General features: G+C 40.3%; 1 long non-coding RNA gene across 1 annotated transcript in view; it reads right to left on the bottom strand.

The window, feature by feature from the left end:
• Window positions 1-9,834: 9,834 nt before the first annotated feature.
• Window positions 9,835-27,394, bottom strand: part of LOC132010068 (uncharacterized) — a 113,347-nt gene continuing 95,787 nt past the window's right edge. Inside the window, exon 4 of the long non-coding RNA XR_009402141.1 lies at window positions 9,835-9,921. This is a non-coding gene — a long non-coding RNA (uncharacterized LOC132010068). The remainder of the gene's footprint in view (window positions 9,922-27,394) is intronic.

Below are 27,394 nucleotides of genomic sequence, written 5' to 3'. Positions count from 1 at the left end.
TGTGGAGGTATGAGGAAGCATACCTCAGAGAAGTGAGAGAAACCAGCGTGGCTCAATTGTGAAGGAGGAACAGTTGTTTCATTCCGTTACTACACTGCGTGTTTCTTTCTCTTTCTCTGTGAAGCATGTGTCTCTCCCCTAGCGGTCTTAGGAATTGAATAGAGAAGTACCAGGTGTGAAGGTATGGAATTAGAAAAAGTGGAAGTGGAAGTAGGGAGGAAGAGCCAAAGGCAAGAGGAAGTGCTTGAGGAGAGAAGAATGGAGAGGAAAGAAGGGACACAGAGTCATGGTGGCAGAAGGGAAAGATGTGACATAACTGCAGATGTTCTGAAACCACAGGGCGCCACTGAAGATGAAAATACTCCGAGAACAGCAAAGCTCGACAGCTTATTTGAGAGAATCCTTAAAATAAGAATCAGAAGGGAGAAAATAGTCATTGAGCATCTACAATGTGTACTAGGCATTTTCACACATGGTATCTGACTTCATCCTCACAACAGGCCTACTAGACATATACCACTATGTCACTTAGGAGAAAACAAAAGCTTTGCAAGACTAAATGAGTGTCCCCCCCACCTTTCACATGGTTGGTGACTAATGGACCTGAACTTCACACCTACTACCTTCTTGAAAATATGTTATTATTGTTGTTGTTAAGACAACAAGAGAGCATGGACGCTGACAGGGGAGACACCAAACAACCTGCATTTTTCTTTGTCATTTTGTTCAAGACTTTCTTTGAATTTGAGAAAGGAGTCATCTGCATTCTAATATCCTAACATAGAGCCCTGGGAAATTGTACGTTACTCACATTTGTAAATATCTTTCATTTACTCCTGGTGGTAGATATTATCTATGATCAGTGATCATGGGAAGAAGGAATCAAAGAGATATAAGAACTCTGACACTAACCTCAAGTTCAAATTTACCAATAGTTTCCCAATGATTTCAGTTTAGTCACACACACGAACACACACACACACACACACACACACACCCCATAGGAGAGAAAAGAGGCATAGACAAATGCTAAAAAATATAGAACTGAGTTAACCATTATTTCATTTAATCTTCCTACAAGATACATGGCCCAAAATGGCAGAAGGAAAGAGAAGATATCAGAGCAATAGATGATCACTAAGTATATAATTATCTTATTCCATTTCTTCTCTTCATGGATATCCATTCTTAACTATTCTGTGTATGTCCTTCCAGACTTTTCTCTATGTCTCTATTCACAAATAGGAATTCATAGATATAAGTATACACAATAAAAAATACATATAGAAGTGTGTATGTATATATTATATAGAGATATATTTGCATATATACACACATATAAAACTTAAAGAATGTGATCATACTATGCGAATTATTCAGACCTTTGCATATTAAATATAAAAATAAATCCTGATTTCCCTGATTCCTTTTACTTAATGAATAGTATTCTTTTGTGTGGACATAATTTATTTGCTGATTTCCTTGTTAACGGATTCACAGTTTCTGTTTTTTACAATTGCAAACAATGTGACATTAAGCATCTTTGTAATTATATTCACACACACACACATATTTCTGTCAGTTAGATTTCTGGAACTGAAACTGCTATATCAAAATGTTTATACTTTTTGAAATTTTGATAGACACAGTCAAGTAGCCTCTGAAAAAAACCAGACTTTTTACTCCTTCAGCCAGGGTTTATGAGACCTAAAATTTTGGTAAAACCACCACTGTACATGTAGAATCTCATATTGTGACAAAAATCATTTGTTTCATAGCTAGTCTTCTAAAAGGGCTACATTTTTTTTTTTTTCAGAATTATTTGGGATTCCATCGTAACTAAATGGAAAGTTGAGAATTTTGGAAACAGACTACCTGATAATTCCATCAGAATTCCATCAGTGCAGAAAGCAGAAATAGAGGGCAGGCTGGGGTCACTACACAGGTCCCCAAAGACAGGCAAAGCCCAAAGGTCCACAAATGGGAGCAAGATCAGAAGTGGCAATTCTAGGGGCAGCCATAAGGCCAGGCCACCAGTTTAAACTGGTTGCTGATCCAGAGAGGAAATGGCAGGTGAGGCTCCTAAAAGTCCACACCAGTTTATTATCATTCCCTCAACAAGCATTTATTGGGCAACTACTACTACGTGTCTAGCACAATACTCAGCTTTAAAAATATAAAAATAAATAGAATGTTTCTCCCTGACATTAGAGTTGGTAACAAACTTGTGATAAACCCTTTGCCTTGTCTTGCGGAACTTCTACATGCTCCCCAGTTCCAGCTTCTGTTTAGACCCCCACCCCACCCCCAGCTTCCTTTCTTCTCCCCACAGTTTGCAACAGCTCACAATCCTGGTGCACCAACGGGTGATGGCCTGCATGAGAGGGGAGAATCATTTTAGCCCATCCCTGGTCTCCAGCCAGGACAATGGAGAGCAGTCCACCTCTGTCTCTTCCCCAGCCACAAGTCAGCCTCACTCACCTCTATTTTCTGTTCATTTACCATGTTGAACATTTAAAATCTTCCTGCTGCCCTGAGTGGTTTAGGATTGCCAATTTGTGATTGCCATTCACACTCAGAGAACTGAAGAGAGTAGGTTCTGTTTGTATCCATGGAGATAGGGCTCGGATAGGTGGTTCACCCACCACGTGGAACAGGTAACCTAAAGCTGTCTCCGGGAGGACCTCACGAGGTAACACCTCAGGCTTATCAGAACACCTCCTTGCACCATCATGTGCAAAGGGGGGAAATCGTATTTTCTTAGATCATTACACTGAACTTGCAGAATGACTAATCTATCCACTTTAAAGTCATCACTTGTATTCTAAAGCAACCTCAATCTTTGCTCAAGACCAGAATTCAAGGCAGGCTAGGCTCCCAGTCCAGAGTTAGAGTGGTTGGTGTCCCCTGCACCTCTCATCCCCTAAGGTGCTTCAGAAAGAGTACAGAGCCCAGAATTACAAAGTCTGGATTATCTTCCTTGCTCTGTTGCTGAACATGTGGTTTTAGAGCCTCAACATCTTCATATCTAAAATGGCGAGGAGAGAGACACCCTCCTGAACCTCAGAGAACTGCCATGAAGACCAAATAAGATAATGCATGGGAAAGTGCTTATAATAGCAAAGTGCAGTAGCTCTATGTTGTCGCTGCTGCTGCTGCTGCTGCTGCTGGTAATGATGACAGTGATAAGGGGCAACATGACTAAAATCCATCAACTGGGTAAGGCGGGTCAGCATACTCTATGATTTTTGTCAGCATAAGTGCCTTAACTCTCAACTTTAAAGCTTATTTCACTTACTGTCCTAAGCACCAACTTTAATCTTAGAAACCAAAGAATAACCCAAGAAAGAGTGTATGATTCTCTTGGGTTCAGAGAGCAACATTCTGAGGAACCAGCAATTAGGATTAATGAGGTCACGGGGTTCAGTATAGATATCCATTGGATATGCACAAATAAAATTATGAAAGGCACAAGTGGGAGAATCCTGAGGCCATGTGTCATACCTCATCTTTGTGCTACATGATTTCCAGCCTCAGGGAGTAGCAAGAAGAGAATCAGCTACACCCTCTGGCCAGTAATTTGTCTGTGTGGGTGCAAGAGTTTATGTGAAAACCCCCTTTATTGGGTTTATAGGGTTGACCAAGCAAGACACTAAAAACATGGCCCCCCTTCATGGAACTTTCTCATTAAAGACCTCTGCAGTCTTTTTTTTTTTTTTTTCCTAATTGTAAAAGCTAAATTTCTTCTGTTTCAATCCTGTGATTTCCACAGTGGGCCCTAAAAAACCTGCAAATAAAGCCCTGGGACCTTGTTAAGCTAAGATATTTAGAATTGGTTTGCTTTCCAAAGCCCAATGGGGGGATAGAAAGGGTGTGCAGGAGACAGGATTTTGAGGGGATAGAACATAGATATAATTCCGTTGTATAAAATTGTTGCATAATGGAACTTTCTGCAAGACCAGAAATTATATAAGACATAAAAGCAATGATTCCAAATCAAAGCACTTTGTCAAAGTAATTAAAATAGTTGTTTAATACACACACGCACGGGTGCATGCGCGCGCACACACACATAGTGTTTTCTAAAGCGTGATATTTTCTGCCTGAGTCTTTTCTTCTCACTTGGCAGCCCTGTTGTGTACACGATCTCTACAGGAATGCAGAAAAACCACCTGAGGGAGAAAATTACTAATCACTAAAAATTACTAATCACTCTCTCACACTAAACAAATCCCACCGGGAGGTTTTGAGTTACACGTCGGGATATGGGTTTTTGTTTTTGGGTTTTTTTTTTTTTTTTCTCTCAGGTTAATGATATAAAGGCATACAAAATAAAAAAAAAGGAAGCATGTCACATCTTAATATGCATTAGCAGGGATATTTTTACATGATAACATCTAGGTCTCCATCCAAAATAAAGGCAAAGTAGACTGAAAGTCTCTAATGCCCACCACTGGGTCTCTCAGAAAGAAAAGAGGTCAGAGCAAGAATCACGCTTCCCACAGCGTTGAATGCAGTGCCTATCAGCCCCCGGCGGTGGCCCCTATCACTTACGCTAAATTCAACAACCTTATTTTCACATGATATTCAATTCACAGGCTCATCGGGTGCCCGTCATATATTATTTCATTAACTAGATTAGTGTGTTATTTATGGCCGTCCCCACCAATTTATATCGTATCTTCATACTGTTTATCTCATACTTGTTTATCTTTTACTGTTTCTTTAGTCCATTGTAAATAGCCTAGGCCCCGTGTAGCTACTTAGCTGATCAGAAGTTGAGTGTATCCAATTCAATGGTCATATTACAAATGAGAGAAATTAGTAAAAGCAGTAGAACTCAGGGGTGTTTTTTTTTTCCAGTGTCCCTTGGGTTCTTTTTTCTTCTTGATTATTATTGTGTTGGCTGATTATACAACACAAATGCCATTCACCATTTAAAAAAAAAAAAAGTTTAGGCAAGTAAAGTAAAAAGTGTATAAAGTACAAAGTGAAAGTCTTTTTCTAATAACCTCCTTTTCCAATGACTACGACAGACAAAAATATTCTTCATGTATATAAATATAAATATAGGGATAAATATAAACATATCCATCCAAATGGAATAATATTAAACATATAGTTCTATAATTTACTTTCCAGTTAGCAGTATATTCTAGATATCTTTCCACTTCAGCAGAGTTGTGTCCTCCTTTTGAACAGAGTATTTATTCTATTTGGGGTATGTTATTCATTTAATAATTTCCTATTAATGGGCATGTATCTTAATTCCCATTTTTCAATCTTATTAAGGAAGCTGAGATGAACAAGCCTATAAATATATCTTTATATACTTTTCTTATGTTCTTCTGAGAATAATGTTCTAGAAGGGTCATTTCATCAAAATGCATGATCATTTTAAATTTTGAAATATATTGACAATATACTTTGCAGGAAAGTTGATTCAACATACCCACATTCTCACATACACTACATGTCAATATTTTTTTACTTTACCAAGCTGATAGATAATGTCAAATATAACATCATTATTCTTTCAGAGGCATTTCTTTGTTAGTGAAACAGAGTATCTTCAAATGACTATTTCATTCATATTGTAAAGAAATCTAAGTTTTTAAGCTTAAAATTCTTCACATGGTATTTTACAGATTGAAAGTACCCCTTTTTTACTGGCTACTATTCATTTATCACAACATGAAAGAATCGTTCCCATTTTGTAAATGAAGAAGGTGACACCAAAAAAAATTTGTGGTAAACGGCCAAGAGAGAAAATAGTTGATGAGCCTCCTAATGCTAATGCTATTTCTGAAAGAAAAAAATATATATGGGTGGGACGTGCTCTATGCTCTAGACAGGAAGTGGACAGCAGAAATATTAAATGACTCACATTCATCTCCATGCTAACCCATTCATAAAAAGTCCAACTGCATATACATACCAAAAAACCACCTAGCTCACAAGCATTTGAGCTTGTTTTTCAGAACTCCAAAATCTAGATCCCTCATTTTGCCTGCTGCACCAGCACCTAAACTGCTAGTAACTGTATGCCATATGCAGTTCTTCTTTAGTGCAGGGTACAAATTTGGGGACAGATTATATTCAGCATTGAGAAAAAAGAAGTGATTCAACCCCTGTGAAAAGCCAGCTACATTTAGAGACAATGTCCCTCTGAACTGCGGCTCTCACAGCACGTGGCATTAACTGGATGGAGTCTCTCAGTCTTGAATGTGCTATCATGATGTCAAGGAAGAGGAACTACCCGAGGAAAAAAATGTAGAAAAAAATGTGCACCTGGTCCGGGCGGGGGAGGGGAGGTTGGTCCGTGTGTGCATGCACACGTTAAAACTCTACTTCTCTGTGACACTGGCTTTCTAATTACACTTTGGTACTCAGAATAATTAAGCAACATCTGCTAAATACCCAGTCAAAGGTATTTCCTTCCCCCAATCCCAGCCCCCACCTCAACATACACTGACTTTGTTTTTTTCCCCTTTTTATTTGGAGGCTTGTTGAGGCCTCCCAGTCACCACCTGTGTGGCAAAACCAGCCTTCCCTCAAGAGCAGCAGCTCTGCAACAGTGCACAGGTGTGTCCTGCAGCAGTCTTGGCATTCTTGTTTTTCACTTAAGCAGAAAGAAAACAAAAAGACAGAAGATTAAGTTATACTCCCGTAGTACAAGGATAAGAGAGAGAACTTAGGAGAAGCCAGCCAGAGAAGCTCGAACCATATTTAGATAAATGGTACCAGGGGGTTCCTAGTGATGTAACTGGGATCAAAATAAACTTAATAAACAACTACAGAGACACAGAAATACGACTTTTATGTGAAAGCACCAATTTTAGTTGTTATAGAAATGGCAAGTCTATGGTAAATATGATCACATCATTGGAGAGGAAGAATAGAACTGACAAATATTGAGTATACCTACTAAGTGCCATATAGTATTTATGCCAAGACTTTCAGTGTTTTTCTTGGAAGGTTGACCTTTGCTCTAAGACATAAAGCACATAAATCTATAAAAAGAAGGCTCTCCGTTTCTTCTCCCGCCCCTCACTGGTTCACTGGCAGTTCCTGATACATCAGATCTGCTATCTTTCGAGGCAAAAACACTTCTCTAATCAGGGCTCACTCCCATTCTGTCTCTTTCTCTCATACACACACACACATGTTGTAATAATAAATATGAAAATGTTCTGTTCTTACGAAGACACTACACAAACACAAGAATCACTGGGTCCTGTTGAACTAACATGTGAAGACAAAGAGATAGTAACTATAATATTATGTTGGATTGAAAGAAGGAAAATTAAAATCCTTAAAGAGGGCAGAGTTTTTTCAGGAGGAGAAGAAGGCTGGTTTGCTTGCTTGCTTTCTAAGGAGCTGACTCCCATGTTGCAGTGAGATTTCCACAACCTTGGGCAATCGAAATACCAGCGCCTAGCTACGGAGCATTACTCATTCTGTGGGTTAAGTTTTCTCAGGCATTGGCATGCCAAGACATCAGGAAATCACAGAGAAAAGGCCAGAGCAATTAATTTTTTTTATGTCTACAAGGAGAAAAAAATATTTTAAGTAAACAGCCTCAGCCAGCATGAATAATTAATAATAATATTTTAGACAGGCTTCCCACTCAAGGAAAACTCATGCTTCATTCTGTTTCTGAGGTTTTATCCCTGAATATGGAGATGATGATAGCAAACCTGACATAAAGCCATTTCTGGTAGAAATTTACTCTCGGTACCTGAATGTTTGCTGGCTGCTTCATACAGGCTAGCCGAGCGTGGGTGGCTTCAGCTGCATTCCAACTGACAAATGCCATGAACACCGTCCTCCTCAGTCCTAGAGTTCCTGCTGAATCATGTTGGGCCACAGAACTGAGCAGAACTGAGGGAAAGGCAGGGGTGTTGTGGTTAGGAGCACAGACATTCACCCCACTTGTGTTCGAATCCCAGCTCAGCTACTTACCAACACTTTGACCTCAGACAAATTATTGAATCTAAGTTACTATCTCTTCATCTGTAAAATGAGAGGAGATATAGAACCTTTGTCATGAGCTTGCTGCCAAAATCAAATAGATGATGCCCGTGAACCTGTTAGTTACACAGTCCTGAAACCAGTGCTTGATAAATGGCAGCAGAGGGCCCTGCTTTCCAGAGTCACCTTCTGGGAGATAACCCATGACTGCTCAGGGTTTCCCAGCTGGTTAGCCAGGACTATGAGTCAGTTAAGTCTAAGGCCTCCACTGCCATGGCCAGGTGGCGCCTGTGTCACCTACCAACTGTGCCATCACCAGGCCCAACTGATGTAGAGAAACAAGTCAGTCTCCCATGCAGCCTAGCCCCACCTAGCTCTACGAGCCCCACCTTTACTTTACCGCAGCCCTGCCCTGCCCTCCCCAGCTGCCAAGTCTCCGTGGGAGGCCCTTAAACAGCGAGCCCTGATGTAACAGGATAGTGAGGATTGTGATCCAGAACCAAAACCTTCACCCATAAACAAAGGTTGAAAACTGCTGCCATCATCAGTAAAAGGCAGAGACTTTATAACTAGGAGAAAGGGGCACCTGGGTGGTGCCTCATCGGTCGGTTAAGTGTCCAACTCTTGATTTTTGGCTCAATTCATGATCCCAGGGGCATGGGATCGAGCTCTGCATGGGTTCCATGCTCGGTGGGGAGTCTGCTTGAGTTTCTCTCCCTCTCCCTCTGCCCCCCCCACCAAATAAATAAAGTCTTTAAAAGTAGGAGAAAGCAAAATGAACACAAATAAACAGTCTCCAGCCACTTGCCAAGCAGCAATGTAAGAAGTTTACCAGGGTTTTGTCAGCAACAGCAAGCCCGACAAATAAAAACAAAATCAAGCTTCCACAAAAGGTGGAATGGAGTAAAGATAAGTTCAGGTGCCCAGGCCACTAGCTCTAGGGTCCCTGAGACACAGTGGTGGTGGCTGAGAAAATGAAAAGCTGCAAAGGGAGACTGAGTGGGCATGACTCTAGGCACACGGAAAGACTTGAGCATGCCGTATTTGTGCCTATTCTGTCCCATCGGGTGCACACAGAATTCAGGGCTCTGTGCTGGGCCCATACAAGAGAAGAGGCAGACACGAGGATGTGTGCAGGAGATGGCAAACAGGCTAGTGGTGAGTCTCGACTCCATGTGGGAGGAGGAAGAGAAAAGATTGTGAGGTGTTTGTCCTGGAAAAGAAATGTCTCAGATGTGATATGTGAGCTTCCTCGGAGTTGTTGAAGGTTTCCTACCTAGACCAGCTTTGTTTATGTGGCTCCAAAGGCAGAGCTAGGCCTGGCATGTGGAACCTACAGGCAGGCAAGTTTCCACATAACATAGAAAAGGTAGGTCCCGCTGACAACCAGAACTGTAGTGGGAGACCAAGCTATGCTGGCAGTTTGTCAAGGGGATGCTGGCGACAGTATGGACAGGATTCCTGCTTTGGGCAAGGGGGAGAGGCTGAAAGAGAGGACCTCTGACACCTGAGGATACTTTCCATTCTCACACGGGAAAGAGGGGCAGCATAGCCAGAGCCACTTAACTTTAAAATTAATTCCAATTTATGTTTCTTCCCCTCCCCCTTTTTCTAAAAAATACATGGGACATAATTATTTCCTAACTCTCAGATTCAATAACATTAGAAACTGATTATTAACTCACTGAAAACACTGGGTTCCCTCTCTCTCTCATGGGTTGGAAACAAGGATAATAAGGAAGTAATATAAAAACACATTTTTTTTAAGATTTTATTTATTTATTTGAGAGAGAGACAGGGAGAGAGAGCATGAGTGAGGAGAAGGGCAGAGAGAGAAGCAGACTCCCCGTGGAGCTGGGAGCCCGATGCAGGACTCGATCCCGGGACTCCGAGATCATGACCCGAGCCGAAGGCAGTCGTCCAACCAACCGAGCCACCCAGGCGTCCCTAAAAACACATTTTTAAAAGGGAAAGTTTGAAAAGATTCAACTACATACATTTTTTAATATTCATTTAAGAAAACTAAAAAGCAAATACATTGAAAAATGATAATGTTTAAACATAAGACAAAAAGATAGTGTCTTAAATAAAAAGATAGTGTCTTAATATATGTAAAGTTCATCTAAAGCAGTAGGAGACAATCATAGTAATAGGAAAGAATGCAAAGGGCATGAATAGAAAATATTCAAAATAATATGTATATTATTTCTATATGTATAAAAAACCAATAAACATATGGAAAAATGTTCACACTCACAAGAAATGCCCGTTAAAACAACAAATAGGATGTTGCACCTATAATACTGGTTTCTACTTTTTTTTTTTTTAAATCAACTATCCATACAGATGTGGATCTCCATTATTTTATGGGGCAGACACAATGAATTTCATACCAAGGGTATTTGCTTCAGAGGGTAGGAGCACTGTGACCCCTTTCCTTTCTCTCTTTAGACAGAAACACTTCTTGCCAACGGGGAAGTTCAATCAAAGCATGGTTACTCATTTGACTTGAGTACAGTGGGCAGACCCTCTTCTAGTTCTTAGTTATAGCATTAAAAAAGAAGCTGGCACAATTTTTGCACAGAGATTTCTTTCAAGGACTTCATGAGCCTTACATGCTTTATTTGCTGAAATGTGAAATGTATCATTCTGAGAAAAAAAAACGCAGACAGATCTTCGTGAGACCACATAAGAGTCACAGCTTGCTATTTCCAGCAAGAGAGAGGTACATATTATTAAATGTATGGTAAGAGACGGAGCCCCTTGGACCTGTGACAGGAAATCTGACCAATGATCTTCAGAAACACAAGTCCAAATAGCTAATTTCTCTCCTATATTGCTCACCATATAAAAGTTTTTAAAAAGATATACACATTTGAAATTCCTTTTTGATGTTTATGAAGAGTTTTGTTTAGGAAAATTCCTAAGGACTAACTAAAAAGGTATTCCTGATTAACTTGAAACTCAAATGCATGTTTCAATTGCCTTGTCCTTGGTGAATGGAATACAAAGAAAAAACACTGGTGAGGGAGGCATGGAAAGAAGAAGGGGACCGGTGTCATCTGAAGGAGGTATAACTGGAAAAGGGGGACTGAGACAATGGTCAGGAAGGCAGGTATGATAAGTGGAAAAAAAGGAAAGAAAGAAAAATTGTTCGAAAGGGAAACATCTTGTGGATGTCCGTCTCCTCGCGGACAGGAAACAATCTACTATTTTTTTTAATTCTTCTTCCCAAAGGCCTTGCTTATTGAATCTTGTTGAATTCTGAGAAGACTGACGTTGTTCTTGTTTTCTTTATAAAATTTTAATTGACTTATTTTTACAAGGTGTGTTAGTTGTAGGAAATTTAAAGAACGCACTGGAAGCAAAAGGAGTAAAATAAAATTCACTTTCATCTCCCCCTCACAGGTAACACTGTTAGGCCGAGGTATAAATTTTTCTATCTTTTTTCTAGAGTTTCTGTTTACAAAATGAGGAGAGATAAAACCAGTGAGTAACCTAGATATTGGGCAATACTTTTCAGAGAAATTTTTAAAAGCAAATAATAGCTATTCGACATTTTCTAGATTTTTCAATGGCATGAAAGTTTCAACTCGTTGTTTCTTAGAAGAAAAAGAAAAAGAAAAAAGAAAAGTCAGTGCTGATTTTGTCAAGATTCTCTTGTATGAGAGAATAAGTAGCCAAAAAGACAAAAGGAAGAAAAATCACTTGCCCAAAGTCACAGAACTGGCAAGTGGCAGAGGCAGGCAGTATGTCTCCAGCAGCCTTGCTCTTAAGGACTACTCCTGTGCACCCCCTCCATGGGCATTAAGTGTCCACAGATGACCCATACGTGGCAATAGTATGAAACTGATTCCTGTGTGAGGAATGTGCCTCTGCCAGTATTCTGCTATAGGAGACAAAACTTCACAGCACACAGCAAGTCCCTTAGCTAAAGAGTGCAGTTATTCATCAATTGGTGTGCCTCAGTGGCAATGAAGTAATAGTGACTCCTTCGGGTATTTCTCTAATGTGGTGTCATTTACCAAGAACTCCCCCATGTTGTCTGATGATCATGGCTAGCACAACAACTCCGTGAAGCAGAAAGACAAGATTTTCTGAGAATCAGACTTTGAGGAAGGAAGGGACTGCCAAGGGCATTAGCAGGGAAGCCCAGTTTCAAACCTTGGGGTAATTGGCTCACAGAGAGGTCCTAAGGAGGTTCACACCACCTGCCATGGCCTTGGGTTCAAATCTCGGCTTAGTCAATGAGAAGCTACTTAATTCGTTAATCACCTCTCTGCTTCAGTTCCTTCACCTCAAAAATAGGAATAATACTGTCTATAATACAGAGTAGTCATGAAGATTCAAGGAGTAGCAGGAAACAAAGTTCCCTCAACAAATTCTGTCTCCCTTCTCTTGCCAACCACATGTATGTGCCAATAAACATGTATAGATCACATTCATTTTCTAAGCTAAATCATGATCTAGATGTTATTATATAAAGGGACAAATGTGATAGCATGGATATTCAACATCTCCCCTTGGCCTCCCCACCATCATTCCACAAATCCCAATTTTCTGTTTGGGATTTTCTGTTTTGTTTTGTTTTGTTTTGTTTTGTTTTTAAGATTTAATCATTTATTTCAGAGAGAGATAGAGGGAGTGCATAAGGGCAGGGAGAGGGAGAGGGAGAGAGAGAATCATCAAGCAAACTCCATGCTGAGTGTAGAACCAAACATGGAGCTTGATCTCATGTCCCTGACTTGAGCCAGACGCTCAACTATCTGATCCACCCAGGTGCCCCTGTTTGGGATTTTCTTAAGGTACATATCTTAAAGTAAAACCTCGGGGCAATATGCAGGTGGGAGGGTGGAGGGCATGGATTCCCCACCACATGTCTGAAGGTAACAAAGTGAGTGTGACTGGCTTAAATGCCCATGACCAGAAACAGCCAGGGAAAAAAGGGCTCACTCCAGGATCCCTTCCAAGAGGCAGGACCATATCCTTGCCTTCCTGAAGCCCTGCCCAGCATGCAGACCCCTGGATGACACTCTTTCTCCCCAGATCCCAGGGACTCCACTGTCCTCAAAAGCATGAAAGTCTGCACATCGGGGTAAGATGCTCCAGTAGAGCATTTCAACCCCAAAAGACAAGCATCCCAACGCTGCCACAAGCCCTCAGGCTTCGTGCTGGCAGCAGCAGCTGCTAGAAGTATGTTCTGTGTTCCCCTGCAGAAGCAACCAGCAGAAAGTGCTGCAAATTGGGAAAATCCACTATCACCTTAAAAAACATATAAGAAAGAAAACGTATGCCATGCTTTTTGTGTGAAATAAATTCAGAAGCTGAACCATCTGAAGAAGAAAATGAGTCTGCATGGAAGCCTGCAGCAGGAGGAGGATGGAGAGGAAAGACCTAATTTCAAAAATAACCACATTTCTTTTCTTTTAAACACCGCCTGCTCAAGCAAGAATACGCAGGCTCCAACAGCACCCTCCCCTCGGCTCTTCCTAGGGCCTCAAAGTCCAGGGAGGAAGAAGTGGTGTAGTTGGCTCTGCCTCCGTATCTCTGCAGTGGTAGATTGCACTGATGGTGATTACCTCCCACATGCAGCCTCGTTCAGACCCGAGGGGAGGCACAGTCAATGAGAAGAACCCACTGACTAGAAGGTGAGCAGGCAAGATGCCAAACAACAGAAGCCTTTTCAGAGGTAATCAATAAGAAGTCATGGTAGCCTTGGCTGCAGAGGATGTGGTGTTCATTGGGCAATGGTTAGAGTAGGCACAAGAAACAGTCACCCTTTGGTTATAGATAAGGTCTGCATTATCTTAGATGGTGGCCCAACGAAAGCTCGGTTTCACCCTGCTTTGAAGAAAGAGGAGAACATCACTTACAAAAAGATCTGGAAGGTTTGTAGGGGGCTATCACATTCTATCATCTAGGATCCCACATCTCATAGCCTCTTCCATGGCACTGCACTTCATTATCTTTCTAAAGATTTATTTATTTATTTATTTACAGAGAGGGAGAGCACAAGCAGTGGGAGCAATAGGCAAAGAGAGAAGCAGACTCCCTACTGAGCAGGGAGCCTGATTCAGGGCTCAATCCCAGGACCCCAGAATCATCACCTGAACCAAAGGCAGACGCTTAACCAACTGAGCCTCCGAGGTGTCCCAGCATTGTGCTTTAAATCCCAACTTTTCCAGGAAGTTTTCATGGACCCCCAGGGACAGAAGTAGTGTTTCTTCTAGGTCTCTCAGAGTAAGCTGTTTCACTTCACTAGGGACACTTCAGTGTGCTGTATTTTAAGTATCTTTTGATGTGCCTCTCACCCCTCCCTAGCTCTAACTTCCGTAAGGTCAAGAACTAGCTTGTTCACTATTGTATCCCTACACCACACCATGGCCATTCAATGCTTACTGGTTGAAAGCTGAAATTTGAAAAGAAAGGGAGATGTTACACCTACAGACCAGGTAGGTGCACTCAATAGTTCCTATCCACAGTCCATACCCATTTATCGCTTTCCCTAGAATGCTTCACGTCATTCACATGGAAGGAAAATGTTAGTATAGGAGTTTGATTATGAGCTATAATTAATAAAACATGAGCTTTGGTGTCAGAACAGGTCTGATTTTGATTTCTTGTTCTACCAACACACACTATCTGTACGTATTTGGATGATTTTTTTTTGCAAGTTCTCTTAACTATTTTCATTTTTTTTTAAATGGCAATAAGATGAAACTTACAGAACCAATAAGAATAGCAAATCAAATACCATGTGATAGTCAGTATATGAAATGTCAGCCCATGCATTGCTCACCAGTCGGCTTTCCACTCCTACAGTTTTCTACCCAACTTTTCAGATGAGGCCCTGGCCTCTACTCTACCCCAGCCTGTCTTGCAGCCTCCCATTTCCCACTATCTAGAGAACAAAAAAATAAGTTAATTCTTGATTTTATTTTCCCAAAGTCCCAGCTTCTAAAAGGCAACAGATTTGGGAAGACTACAGTGTGAGTGGGTCCCTCTTCCAGTTCTTCTACTTCTGCCTCTAAGCCCTTCAGAAATAAGAGCTGTCAGCTAGCTGGGAGAAGTGAAGAGAACAGTTAGGTGCTGATTTTGAGGCTAACATCCTGCACCCTTAGGTCAAGTACCAGTAAGGAGAGGCACTGCTAGAGGAGAGACATGATGGAACATTTCTCACTGGAGGATCCCTGAAGATGGGACTTGAATCCCACTTGCTCCAAGAAAGGCTACTGGTAGTCCTATAAGGGCTCTCCAGGCTGAATGAGGAGACACTGCAGGAAGGCTACAGCATGTACACTTCCTTAGGGGAGCTATTGAAAATACAGTTATTTCTCAGGAGATTGCCAGTGTGGAGAAGGACATGCCCAAAGACCAAATCAACCAGCTCTATCTCATGGAAGATGGCACAAGATCTCAACAGATCAGGATCAAGAAAGATATGCCAACCATGCCTCCATATCTCCTATAGCATATTTACTAATCTCTGCTGTCCTGAGGATCGATATCAGGATAAAGGAGAAGAAGAAGAGGGAAAGTCCAGATTTCTGTGGGTTTAAATATGAAATGACTAATGCAATCACTCAAGAAACTGTATTAATATAAATGTAACTGCAGTAAGATTTTTAAAGCAGAAAAAAAAAGAAAACTCAAGATTTAAGTTCACTTATAGAAAAATAAGGAAATCTATATTCTTGGATTTTTGTGGGCTTTGAAACTCAAACTCACAGCAAATACAAAGCACCTAAAATAGGGCCTACTACATAGGATGTTCTGAAGAAATTAGCTTCCCCAGTCTGGGTTACTTTAATCTTTATGCTAATAGTTCTCTCTCTTTAGGGTCTGTGACATTTGCAGCCCTTAAGGAACCAATTGGTTTTACTTTGAGACTGCAAACAAATAAATGAGCAATCATTATAATACTCAACAACTATAAAAGGAGAGAGCTGTCCTTCCAGGAGGTGATGCTGTAATTAATTGGTCAAACAGGATAATGTTTATCATTACCAATGGCCATTGCCCTGGTGGTCAAGGCTGACAGGCAATATAAACCCATAGCCTGCTTATTTCAATGACTCTCAACACCTCCACAACTCTTCTTCTTGTCCAACTGCCATCCCTCACCTGATCCTGCCTAGTCTCCTTTCTTCTGCTCTTGCCCTCCTACAGTCTGCTCTGCACGGAGTGACCCTTTCAAAGCATAAATAGGGTTTTGTTACTCTGCATAAAACACTCCAAAGAAACTTAATTCCCATCACTCTTCTTTCCCTAAGGGTGAGCTAGATTCCAAAGAATAAAGTAGGAGGTTTTTGTTTCAGGGGGGAGAGTTTTAGTCCCATTCCTCTGTGAAAAGAGGGATTTTTTTTATTTTGGTCAATGTGGCAACCCCAAAAGTTAGCAGTTCTTGGCCCATAGTAAGGGTTTCATCTGTTGGCAGTGCTTCCTTCAGCCCATGTCCCCTCATGTGGCACTGGTACACTTCAACAGAAAAATGGATATTGCTTTCTGGGCCCAAAAGATACCAGTGATGGACACGTCTGATGTAAATGAAACAAAACCTCCTGCCTTGGACTAATTATAAGAAGTTATTATAATTAGCTCATTGTTAAATTAATCAGCAAGCTTTCGCGACCTCAGGAGTAAAGTTTTTCCCAAATGATTCTGGCACCGCTGATAAGCCCATGGGCAATGGACAATATTGAACTGCCAGCAAATGTTAAAGAAAATTAGTTGTTTGCTTAAGAAGCTGGTAAAATATATTTTTTTATGAATCTCTAGTTTACCTTTATGTATTTATTTATTTGAAGGGGGTGCAAGGAGAGAGTTGGGGGGAGGGGCAAAGGAAAAGAGAATCTTGAGCAGGCTGCATAGCTCAGTCTGGAGCCTGATGCCGCGCTCGATTTTGTAGCCCTGAGATCATGACCTGAGTGGAAATCAAGACACAGATGCTTAATCAACTGAGCCACCCAGGCACCTCAAGAAGCTGGTAAAGTCTATTAATGGTGCTTATCTTTTAAGGTTATTGGCAAACATATTTCTACTGCAATTGTTTTTATAATAAAATACTGTCTACATACTTCAAACTATGCCCCATACATGATGGAACCTTCTAGAATGATGGAAATGTTCATATCTTTACTGGGGTGGTGTTTACCTAGGTGAACATATTTATCAAATTTCATTGAGTATTATATCTAAGACTTGTAGTTAACTGTATATAAACTTTTCCTCAATTTTCTTAAAGTATGGCCCTAAATTGATTATAATTCCATTACATAAAACCCATGTTAAGAAAATGCAATCTGGGGCCCCTAGGTAGCTCAGTCGGTTAAGTGTCTGCCTTCAGCTCAGTTCATGATCCCAGGGTCCTAGGATCGAGTCCTACATCAGGCTCCCTGCTCTGCAGGAAGTCTGCCTCCCCCTCTCCCTTTACCCCTCTCCCTGCTTGTGCTCTCTCACCTTCTCTCACTCTCTCTCTCAAATAAATAAAGTATTTTTAAAAAAAATTTTTTAAAGAAAATGCAATTTGAAAGAGAAATGTTCATAGGTAACTCTGTCAGTGACGGAGGAGATATATATGTCATAAGGACAAATTTTTGAATTTTATCTTTTGTTTGGAAGTTTCTAACTAAAAAGCACTGTACCGATGTTTCTTATCATCATCATCATCATCTACATCATCCTGCTGTTGTTTTTTTTAAATTTAAATACAAATCATCTTGAAACTATGTTTGTTCTCCTCCTGCACAAAAATGCAAAACAACAGATAGCAAAAACAATCTCCCCAATCTAATATTATCTCAGCATCACAATCCTTTTTTTATAATTTTTTATTTTTTTATTAATATATAGTCTATTATTAGCCCCAGGGTTACAGGTCTGTGAATCACCAGGTTTACACACTTCACAGCACTCACCATAGCACATACCCTCCCCAATGTCCATAGCCCAACCACCCTCTTCCTACCTCCCTTCCCCCAGAAACCCTCAGTTTGTTTTGTGAGATTAAGAGTCACTTATGGTTTGTCTCCCTCCTGATCCCATCTGGTTTCATTTCTTCCCTCCCTATCCCCCAAAACCCCATGTTGCCTCTCAAATTCTTCATATCAGGGAGATCATATGATAATTGTCTTTGTCTGATTGACTTATTTCGCTCAGCATAATACCCTCTAGTTCCCTCCATGTTGTTGCAAATGGCAAGATTTCATTTCTTTTGATGACTGCATAGTATTCCATTGTAGATATATACCACATCTTCTTTACCCATTCATCTGTTGATGGACATCTAGGTTCTTTCCATAATTTGGCTATTGTGGACGTTGCTGCTATAAACATTCAGGTGCATGTGCCCCTCTGATCACTACATTTGTATCTTTAGGGTAAATACCCAGTAATGCAATTGCTGGGTCGTAGGGTAGCTCTATTTTCAACTTTTTGAGGAAACTCCATGCTGTTTTCCAGAGTGGCTTCACTAGCTTGCCTTCCCACCAACAGTGTAGGAGGGTTCCCCTTTCTCTGCATCCTCGCCAGCATCTGTCCTTTCCTGACTTGTTAATTTTAGCCATTCTGACCGGTGTGAGGTAGTATCTCATTGTGGTTTTGATTTGTATTTCCCTGATGCCCAGTGATGTTGAGCACTTTTTCATGTGCCTTTTGGCCATCTGGATGTCTTTGCAGAAATGTCTGTTCATGTCCTCTGACCATTTCTTGGTTGGATTATTTGTTCTTTGGGTGTTGAGTTTGGTAAGTTCTTTATAGATTTTGGATACTAGCCCTTTATCTGATATGTAATTTGCAAGTATCTTCTCCCATTCTGTCAGTTGTCTTTTGGTTTTGTTGACTGTTTGCTTTGCTGTGCTAAGCTTTTGATCTTGATGAAGTCCCAATAGTTCATTTTTCCCCTTGCTTCCCTTGCCTTTAGCAATGTTTCTAGGAAGAAGTTGCTGTCGCTGAGGTCGAAGAGATTTCAGCAGCACCATCTTAAACTAAGGCAAAATTTATTTGAATACTTCCAGTTGCAGAGAGAATTTGCATGGGGAACAGGTAAATACCTTAATTGAAATTAAGCCAGATGAAACTAATTTTTCTTAAAAGGAGAAATAAAGACACCTGCAGGCAATTAGCACAATCATTAACACAAAAGAGAACACTCAGTAATAAGCCAGAACCACAAAGCACTCAACTCCTCTGAGACTGATACTGTGCATCTAGAATTCCAGCAGAAAATTAGCTTTTAAAATTATTCCAAGGCAATAAATTTATATGTCTACATCTAAGTTGCCAGATCATAACCTGTAAGGAGCTGACATTAAATTTCCTCAAGAAGGGTACTTACATAAAAGTAGAATAAATACTTGCAAACTTCTACCTTCAAGTACAAAAGATGACCTGATAAACTACCAAATGCAATATAAAAACTTTTTTCATTACATTTTTGTCTAAGAAGTCCCCTTTGTGTAGAGATTGGGAGTATGAAGCTGACATCCCCCCCTCACTAATGTGTGTTTTGGCCATCAACTTTCATCAACTTTCAAAACCTTCCTTATGCACCATCTGAAATTGCATCATTTTTGTTCATTGGTTGACCTGTTTGGGGGCAGTATCCTCCATGGCCAGGTAAGCTCCGTGAGAGTGGGACTTGGATTCTTCTGTGGTCATGTGCCCCAACACCGGGAAGAGCAGCCGGGTATATGATAGGCACTGAAACCACCCAATTCAGCCACCCTAATGGTGAGTACATGCCCTGGGAGGAAATGACCATGAGTAACACTGACAGAACTCTATTACATCAGGCTCCAAGCATCTGGGTCTGGGATTACTCCAAAGAGAATACATGGAACTGGTTGCAATGCCCAGAGAGCAGGCAATGTAGTGGCAAGAGGGTTAGAAGTGTAGAAGGGGCTGATGGGGTTCCAGACAATGAAGAGGATGTCCTAGGAAGCAGGGTCCTTTATTGGCTGAGGACCAAGGAATATGATGTTTCGAGTTCTGGAGTGGGAGCCTGGTCAGAGCACACAAAAGCCTGGCTTGTAGGCCAATGATGTCAGCAGCACAGAGGGGTCATGAGGCAGGACCTGGAAGAGAGCAGTGGTAATGACACAAAGGCACTATGAGACACAGAGGACTGATTCACAGGCAAGGCCAGAGAACATGTAGATTATACAGAAAAATTAGAGAAAAGAAGAAAAAAATACGTATAACCCATCTATAATGCACAGTCACCATTACTGTAGGTATTTTGTTCCCAGTCTTTGTTCTAGTTCACATACTACACAGACACACATGACATGACATCTCAGGGAAGCAGTAGAGCTCCTTCTAATGAGCCCATGCCCCACTCACACATATGTTCCCCAGACATGGTCTTCAGCACCCCACCTCAGCCTATCTTCACTCTGTTCTTTCTGCCTGAAATGTCCTATCCTTGTCCCATTTCCTCGTGACCACATTCCACATACTTGTCAAAGGCAGCTCAAATGTTGTATGGGTATAAGTTAAATTATGTCTTATGTTCTTTTAGATGCTCTCTTATGTTCTCAAAGATGCTTCTCTTTGAGGGTGAGAATCAGCTATATCCTCAGAAAGTGAGGTGTAACAGAGAGTGCTGGGCTTTGAAGTCTGAAACATCTGGGTTCAAACCAGCAAAAATCACACTGAGAAAATATCAGGTGCACTATCCATTCAGTTTCCTTCCTGGCATTAACTTATATTTCAAAGAGATTGTCATATTTAATTGGTGGTAAGTGCAAGCTCTTCAAAGGTGGGAGGTGGGTTTCTGTGACAGCTGCTTTTGGTTACCATCTTCTAGTAGACTAGATACAGCAGCTGATTCTGGTATCATTGTAAATTCGACATTTTCTATACGACCGTCCTCATACCCTGTGCAAGGTTGCTGGGAAAAGTCACCAGTTGGGAATATGGTCTAGCTGATTCAAATAATGCTCCGTTTGAAGGCAATGAAAGATGAGGAACACTTCCAATGGTCATCATCTACCTGAAAGGCCCCAGGAATTGTCCTCCAGCTTCTTGGTGTATATACACTTGGTATATATGCCAAAGGAGTTAGGCATACTTTTGTTCTCAAATGATGTTCTGAAGCTCCCAGAGCTAGAGAACATGCCTCAGGTCTTGGCTTCAGCAAGCATCCTGAAGGTCTATAAAATATATCAGTTACTGACTCACTACAGGGCCCTGAGGACACTGCAGGAATAGTGGGAGTAACCAGAGGGAGCACAGGCAAATGTCATACTTGTTCCAAACTCAGATATTCGAACAGTTCAGCTCTTATTTGGTGATAATTTCTTCTGTGGCAAGGTTGGCTTGTAGAGATAAATCAAGGTGTGTCCTCTAAGAACTCCCAGTGGCGGTTTTATTCAACTGTCATTGTCATTTATTCAAGATAGAAAAATTGTGAGGATCTAAGAGCTGATACAAGAACCCAAATTGTTGATAGATTGACTTTGGCTGAGCCCATGGGCAGGGAAGCCCAGGTAAGGGCATTCAGTCTATTTGGACAAGCATTTATAAACTCCAATTCATCCTCACACTATTTCTGATAAAACTAGTATTGTCTTTTCCTATAAAAGGTAGATAAAGTAATTTATGTATGCCTATTCAATGACAGATTGAGAGTTTCCTTTTTGCTTGGGGGTTATAAATATTTTGAATATGTATATGCATCCTACATTCTACATGTTTTATGTATATTAAATAGTCAACTGTATCTATGGTTAATGTACACACAATGTCTAGGAAATATATACATAACACATCCATAGCTTTAATTATTTGATGAAAACACAAAAAGAGAGAAAGACAAAGAGACTGAGAGCAACGAGGACAGAAAAAGCATTAGAGATTGAGAAAGAGAGAGACATAGATCTAGAGTTCTATGCAGGAAGAAACCAGTCTTGTTTGTTTTTTGAGAGGGCTGGTGCACTTTGGAATCGTAACGCTATGTCACAGGAACAATGTCCACATGTCTGGATTATGTTTGAGTTATCTGTAGCCTCCGATCTTAGTGCAACAGGATTTGCCAGTGGACCATGTCCACTGGAACAAAGACGTAAAAAGGATGTGCATTCCTTCACACACACACCATCACACAGTGACCTCCGGGGTCTGAGGGCCACTTCTGTCTGTGGCGTGTCCATCTCCTGTCATTAGGCCTCCATGCCTTCAACCATGAAGAGTTTACTAACAAGGAGAAGGAAAAGAAGCTTGACACCTCCAGCAATTTAGTAAAAGCCCCCTTTACAGGCATGTTTTCTTTAGTATTTCTGTTTTCCATCTGTATTACCCAAGGCTACACTTGACAACAGGTGAGGTGGGGGCTACCATGGTCATAGTCATTATGCTTCAGGATGTTATTGTTTGTTGATGGGTATGGAGTACTAGTTACTATCTTCCTTTGCTATACGCAATGCATTTGAGCAAAGGGTCCTAACTGCTAGCTGATATCCCCGTTGAGTGTCAGAGTACAAGGGTATGCATGCTGCTCTTTAGCATGGGTCACTTGAAATGATAAATGTTGGAGGATGTTAGAATAGATTTTCCTGAAATTTTAGCTTTCATTTGTGTAAGTAAATGTCATCTAATGCTTAGCAAAAGTATGCAACTGAAATGAATAAGAATCTTGGGTTTCAAACAGAAATGACCAATGCAGATAACACATGTCAGTGGATAAAATCGCTAGAGTTCTTCCATTTTACTTTCTTTTAGAAGTTTAAAGCATGGCAAATAGTACCTATATGCCAATATATAAGTGACTGGCCAAAGAAAGACCCATGTACTATAAGAAAACTGAATTTTCATTTTAATAATTTTAAGGAAATTAATTGATGAGGAAATTAGTTTAAAAGACAAATGTATTGATTTCTACAAGCTATCAAAAATCATAAAAAATCTATCACTTTTTAATTCATGAGGATATGCAAAAGTAATCTGATGAAAGTGTTTATCCTTCATCCCTGCAGATATTTCTCTCTACCCTGATTTTCTTCTCCCATTTATCTTTTCTAACTCACCAAAGTATATAATTATTCATATAGAGAGAGGATTTGTGACCCCAAGCTGTCTTCTGAGAAATCCCACAGGAATACATAGTGGCACTGAATGTTTTTACTTATTAAAGCTTTTTCTTTAATCCAGGAGCAATCTATTTATTCTTTCATTCATTCAGAAAATGTTTGACTAACTACTATGTGCCAGGCGTTGTATGTACTGAGAATACAATGAGAAGTAATATAAACAGGTTTTTTACCTTCATGAAGCATGCAGTTTGCTGACAGAGGAGGCACTAATCAAAAATCACACAAATAAATATGGAGTCACAATTATGGTAAGTGTTATGAGTAAGAATGAACCCAATGAAACTTATGAAACTTCAACCCAATGAAAGCTTAGAGTCAACAGATTTGTCCTAGAGATATTAAAGAATACTTCTTTAAGGAAACGATAATTGCTACCAGTATAAATAGAGCATGAGGTAGAGTCAGGTAGAGTTAGGTTAAAAATGAAAGGAGTGGGGGAAGGGAACTCTACATGGAAAGACCCTGTGGCAATAGGAAATATGATGCATTTCAAAAATTAAAAGTAAACCGGGAACTGCATTAATCACAAGGGAAATGCAAATCACACCCACAATGAGGTACTACTTCATAACTATTAATACAGCATTTTTTTTAAGATTTTATTTATTTGACAGATAGATCAGAAGTAGGCAGAGAGGCAGGCGGCGGGGGTGGGGAAGCAGGATCCCCGCTGAACAGAGAGCCCTACACAGGGCTTGATCCCAGGACCCTGAGATCATGACCTGAGCCGATAGCAGAGGTTTTAATCCACTGAGCCACCCAGGTGCCCCTAATACAGCTTTAACTTTAAAAAGATGGACAATAGCAAGTTAGCAAAGATGTGAAGAATCTAGAACCTCCATACATTGTTGGTGGGAATGTAAAATAGTAAAGCCACTTTGAAAATAATTTGGCAGATCCTCAAAAATTAAACATCAAGTTACCCTATGACCAAGCAATTCTACCCTTAGATATATGCCCAAAAGAATATGTTCACACCAATTTTGTACATAATTATTCATGGGAGCATTATTCCTAATAGTCCAAAAGTGGAAACAATCTAAATGTCCACCAGCTGATGAACGGTTAAACAAAATGTGCTATACCCATGCATTTTGGCAATAAAAAGGAATAAAGTACTAATACATGCTACAACATGCATGAACCCTGAAAACAGTATGCCAAGTTAAAGAAAACCAGACACAAAAGACCACATTCCATTTACTGATTTCACCTACATAAAATGTCCAGAATCGGCAAACCCATAGAGGAAGAATATAGATTAGTAGTTGCCAGGCACTGGGGGATCAGGAAATGGACAGTGACCACTAATGGATTTCTTTTAGGGGTGATGAAAATAGTCTGGAATTAGATAGTGGTGATTGTTGTACAACCTTGAAAATACACTCAAATGACTAAACTGTACACTTTAAAAGAGTGAATTGTGTGGTATAACATACCAACAAGAGTGAATGATATCTCAATTCTTTTGTAAGGTAAGTCAGAACCAGAGAAGCAAAGAGGGTTACAAGAAGTATAATGCAAAATGAGGCTGAAACAAGAGACAGGAGCCTGATCTACAGTCTTTTTGACTTGAGAATTTGGTCCTTATTCTGAGAGTAATATTGGGCTGTATTGTGGATAATGGATTAGAAAGGGCAAGAGTGGATGCTACAAGCCTAGATCAACCTTTGTAGGTTCCCAAGTGTGAAAAGTTGGTAACATGGACCAAAGAGGGAGAAATGGAGATAGAGAGAAGTGGCGAATTTAAGGTTCTTGGGAAGGAACATCTATACAACTCAATCAGTGTGATGTAGTATAGTGTCAAAGATGACTCTAGTTTCTTGAGTTGCATAACAGAATGTATTGCAATGCCATTTGCTGAAAAAAAGGAATAGAGCAAGAAAACAGAACAAAAGCAGGAAGACAATAATCTTGATTTAACAAGAGTTGGACATCCAAAGAGATGTCAAATAAACTGGTGGATATACAGGGCTGATCCCCAAAGAAGAGGTTTAAATTGGAGCTTGACATTTGTGAAGTATCTCCATGAAACTCATTAAAGCTATGGGCACAGTGAGAGAAAAGAATAAGGAATGAAGGGGCGCCTGGGTGGCTTAGTTGGTTAAAGCCTCTGCTTTCACCTCAGGTCATGATCCCAGGGTCCTGGGATCAAGCCTCACATCGGGTTCTCTGCTCAGCAGGGATCCTGCTTCCCTCTCTCTCTCTGACTGCCTCTCTGCCTACTTATGATCTCTGTCTGTCAAATAAATACATAAAATCTAAAATTTAAAAAGAAAAGAGTAAAGAATGAAAAGATAAGAAAGCTTAAGGCCAAAACTTGAGAAAATCTTATATCCATTGACCAAACAGAAGACAACGAGCCAGCACAAAGGGGTCAGAAAAACTGCTCAGTAAAATATGAGGAAAACCAAGAGTATGAGGTCATAAAAGTAAAGGAAGAAATTGTTTCAAGAAAGATGAGGTAGTGTTCTCCATATATAAATTTGTTTTATGAAAAATATGTCCTGTGGGGGGAAAAATGAGTTTATAGTCAAATCCACTGGGAAATAGTGGATTAAACAAAGTTAAATAATTGTCTTTACTGTAGGATTCCTCAGATTTTCTTAGCTTGTTAATGTATCTTGTGGATTTCCTGTGGTATACAGCATATCTCAAACTTACTTGGCCATATAACAATTTCTTGGAGTGCAACAACTATCACTATGGTTTAAGACACTATTTGGGGAACACTGCCAGAGGGAATGTGAAGATGAAGTTCAAATGTCAGCCCATCCTCATTGAAGTAAACATCATCCTCCTCCACATCTAACTGATTTTAAATGAAGACCATTTGTCCTTTTGCTTTACCTTTCTTTGTCCTTCATAACACCAACCCACAAGCTATTCAGATACATCAAACTTAACTGAACAACTGAGATAACTAAAAGTAATAAAACACAGGATGGTGGGTTGGGCAGAAGGTTGATTGATGGACATAAAATTTTATATGAATTTTCTCACATTCAGGGGTAGATCATTTAAGAAAACTCTTTATGATGAAAGGAGGACTCTCATAGTCACAAGCATCCTAGCTCCTAACCCTGGTCCCCCATACTTACAACCTTGCCTCTCTCATAGAGCATCTCTGTAATGTGAACTTCCTCCCATCCTTAGCAAGTCCTTCCTTCCATACTTTTTGCCTTCTAGAGAGGATCTCACCTCAAGTATCTTTCCTCCTTCCCCCAGCAATACCATTCCCAGAACCAGAGGTTTTCAATGTAGAGAAGAACATTCCCAGGACTCAAGGAAGGAGACTGGGTAGCACTGGACGCATCTGACCCTAAAAAACATGGTGTTAAAGTTATATCTGCACTCCCACCCCAACTCCACACTGTTTTTTAGGGCCAGATGTGTTCAGTGCTATCCAGTCTGCTTCCTCGAGTGAATTGGGATAGGGGTGCAGATGTAGCTTTAAGGCCCAAAATCACAACACAGTTCAGAATGGGTCTAAGCATTCCAAGTAGTTCTCTTTTGAGATCACATATTCAATCTGTTCATTAGATAGCTGTTGGAACACACAAATGTCCCAAGGACAAACATTAATTCTCAGAAGCAGTATAAATAACCTTAAAGGTTATTTAAGGAGAAAAGCATATCTTCCTAACTTCCTCCACATCTTTGAATATCAACCACATCACAATGCAATTGATAGTTCACACATTTATGAAGAATACTTCTTTTTAGTTAGTTTCTTTTGCTCTTTACATCCCAGCCTATTTTAAATTGTGCTTCATCAGGTTTGCCAAGAACAATAAATGGTCCCATTGTTGAACCATACCCCTTTTTTTTTAAGTTGCATTTCTTTTTTTTTTTTTTTTAATTTTTTATTTCTTTCAACATAACAGTGTTCATTGCTTTTCACCACACCAGGTGCTCCATGCAATCCTAATACCCTGCCCTCCCTAATACCCATCACCTGGTTTCCCCTACCTCCCACCCCCCACCCCTTCAAAACCCTCAGATTGTTTTTCAGAGTCCATGGTCTCTCATGGTTCACCTCCCCTTCCAATTTCCCCCAACTCCCTTCTCCTCTCCATCTCCCTTTGTCCTCCATGTTATTTGTTATGCTCCACAAATAAGTGAAACCATATGATAATTGACTCTCTCTGCTTGACTGATTTCACTCAGCATAATCTCTTCCAGTCCTGTGCATGTTGCTACAAAAGTTGGGTATTCATCCTTTCTGATGGAGGCATAATACTCCATAGTGTATATGGACCACATCTTCCTTATCCATTCGTCCGTTGAAGGGCATCTTGGTTCTTTCCACAGTTTGGCGACCGTGA

The sequence above is a fragment of the Mustela nigripes genome, chromosome 2, assembly GCF_022355385.1.
Source record: "Mustela nigripes isolate SB6536 chromosome 2, MUSNIG.SB6536, whole genome shotgun sequence".
NCBI classification, from domain to species: Eukaryota; Metazoa; Chordata; class Mammalia; order Carnivora; family Mustelidae; genus Mustela; species Mustela nigripes.
This window is presented reverse-complemented; position numbering and strand designations above follow the sequence as displayed.